The following is a 2,834-nucleotide window of genomic DNA, read 5'->3' as shown; positions in this document are numbered from 1 at the left end:
TCCATGAACAGGTCCCCATGTGCAGCCCCAGCAAATGTCCAACAGCAGCTCCATCAGGCACTTCCTCCTGCTGGCACTGGCAGACACGCGGCAGCTGCAGCTCCTGCACTTCTGCCTCTTGCTGGGCATCTCCCTGGCTGCCCTCCTGGGCAACGGCCTCATCATCAGCGCCGTAGCCTGCGGCCAGCACCTGGCACACGCCCATGTTCTTCTTCCTGCTCAACCTGGCCCTCAGCCACCTGGGCTCCATCTGCACCACTGTCCCCAAAGCCATGCACAATTCCCTCTGGGACACCAGCAACATCTCCTACACAGGATGTGCTGCACAGATCTTTTTCTTTCTGTTCTTTATCTCAGCAGAGTTTTCCCTCCAGACCATCATGTGCTACGACTGCTACGTGTTCATCTGCAAAGCCCTGCACTACGGGACCCTCCTGGGCAGCAGAGCTTGTGCCCACATGGCAGCAGCTGCCTGGGCCAGTGCCTTTCTCAATGCTCTCATGCACACAGCCAATACATTTTCCCTGCCCCTGTGCCAGGGCAATGACCTGGGCCAGTTCTTCTGTGAAATCCCTCAGATCCTCAGGCTCTCCTGCTCACACTCAAATATCAGGGAACTGAGGCTTATTGTATTCACCATCTGTTTAGGATTTAGTTGCTTTGTGTTCATTGTTTTCTCCTATGTGCAGATCTGTAGGGCTGTGCTGAGGATCCCCTCTGAGCAGGGATGGCACAAAGCCTTTGCCACCTGCCTCCCTCACCTGGCTGTGGTCTCCCTGTTCCTCAGCACTGTTGTTTTTGCTCATCTGAAGCCCCTCTCCATCTCCTCCCCATCCCTGGATCTGGCCCTGTCAGTCCTGTACTCGGTGGTGCCTCCAGCCCTGAACCCCCTCATCTACAGCCTGAGGAACCAGGAGCTCAAGGATGCAGTGAGCAGAGTGATGACTGGATGCTTTCAGAAACATTAAACTGCTGGACAATTTCTACATATGACCTTCAATAAAATTCATCTTTGATACTTCTTGGCTTCCCGTTGGTTTCGTTCTCTTTGTTCTAGTTTTAAAATTTTATTAATATCGTCCACATTGAAAAGCCATTCTATGTGCCATTTCTCATTTTGTTTCTCTCCACCTTCTCTGTGCCCACAGACTGTGTCAATGAGGGGTTGCACTCTCGGTGGCTTGAAAGGAACTAAAGGATCTCCCAGCAGATTTTCCTGCAGCTACGCCCCTTTTGCTGCCTTCTCTGGAGCTGCAGCAGCAATGTCTGTGTGCAGAGCTGGGGCAGATCAGTGCTGGCACAGCAGCTCTGCCCTGCTGGCCACACCATTCCTGATCCAGGCCAGCAGCCATTGGCCTTCTTGGCCACCTGGGCACACTGCTGCCTCATGTCCAGCCTGCTGTCCATCAGTCCCTGCAGGTCCCTTTCTGCCTGGCTGCTGTCCAGCCACTCTGTCCCCAGCCTGTGGTGCTGTAGGGGTTGTTGTGGCCAAAGTGCAGGACCCGGCACTGGGACTTGTTAAACCTCACCTTGTTGGATTTGGGCCCTGGATCCAGCCTGTCCAGGGCCCTGTGCAGAGCTCTCCTATGCTCCCACAGATCAACACCCACACCCAGCTTGTTGTCATCTGCTAAGATGTCCTTGGTTCCAAGGGGTCCCTCAGGGTCACAATGGCCTCTTGGTTACCCCAGGTCCTGAACTGTCACACTGCTCGCCTTGGTTCCATGAGGCCCCGCAGTGTCACAATGGCCTCTTGGTTACCCCAGGTCCTGAACTGTCACACTGCTCGCCTTGGTTCCATGAGGCCCCGCAGTGTCACAATGGCCTCTTGGTTACCCCAGGTCCTGAACTGTCACACTGCTCGCCTTGGTTCCATGAGGCCCCGCAGTGTCACAATGGCCTCCTTGTTTCCATGAGGCCACACAGGGTCACAGTGGTCTTCCAGATCCCTTGAGGCCCCATCATGTCACAGTGGCCCCTTGGTTACACAGGATCCTGCAGTGTCACAATGTCCCCTTGGTTCCATGAGGCTCTGCAGTGTCAGAACAGCCCCTTGGTTCCACTGGGCTGTGGAGTCTCCCAATGGTGTCCTTGGTTTCACAGTGTCAAAATGGTGAAACTCCCTAGTTACACGAGGCCCTGCAGTGTCACAATGGCCCCAGAGTGTCCCAATCATCAGCGAATGACAGAATCAAATAGGCTGGAAAAGACCTTTGGGATCACCAGGTCCAAATGATGCCCTAATACCACCTTGTCAACCAGCTCAGGAGAACACTTGTCCTGAGGACAGCCTGTCCTAATTTTGAAAATTAATACAAACAAGGTGTTCAACAGCTCAGCATTTTCCTTATCTTTAGTTACTATATTCTCCACTGCATCCAAAAAAGAGTAAAGGTTCTCCTTATCCCTACTTTTGCCATAAATTTTTTTTATATTTTTTTTTTCAGAAGCTGCCAGGTTAGTTCTAAATGAGCTTTCACCTCTCAACTTTTCTTTCTGCATAACCTAATGACATCCTTAAACACTTCCTGAGTTACCAGTCCTTTTTTCCCGAGTTCCCACAAAAGCTCCATGAGCAGCCAGGCCAGTCATTTTCCTCACCAGTTCATCTTTTGCCACTCTGGGACAGGCTGCTCCTTTCCCCCTTAAGATTACTTTGTTGAAATGTGTCCATCCTTCCTGGACCCCTTTGTTTTTAAGTTCTGTTTCCCTTAAAAAATCTGGGCCTGGTTTGGTATTACCCAAATCAGCATCCTAAACAGGCCAAAATCTGCCCTTCCTAATTCCAGTGCAGAAGTTTTGTTGCTGCCCCTCCTTCTTTCACAGAACATTGA

At 51.7% G+C, this 2,834-nt stretch overlaps 1 pseudogene; it reads left to right on the top strand.

The window, feature by feature from the left end:
• Positions 1 to 34: 34 nt before the first annotated feature.
• Positions 35 to 968, top strand: LOC121363603 (annotated as a pseudogene).
• The last annotated feature ends 1,866 nt before the right edge of the window (positions 969 to 2,834 follow it).

The sequence above is a fragment of the Pyrgilauda ruficollis genome, unplaced genomic scaffold, assembly GCF_017590135.1.
Source record: "Pyrgilauda ruficollis isolate IOZ18807 unplaced genomic scaffold, ASM1759013v1 scaffold735, whole genome shotgun sequence".
NCBI classification, from domain to species: Eukaryota; Metazoa; Chordata; class Aves; order Passeriformes; family Passeridae; genus Pyrgilauda; species Pyrgilauda ruficollis.
The sequence above is the reverse complement of the archived record's forward strand: the minus strand, read 5'-3'. Positions and strand labels throughout refer to the sequence as shown.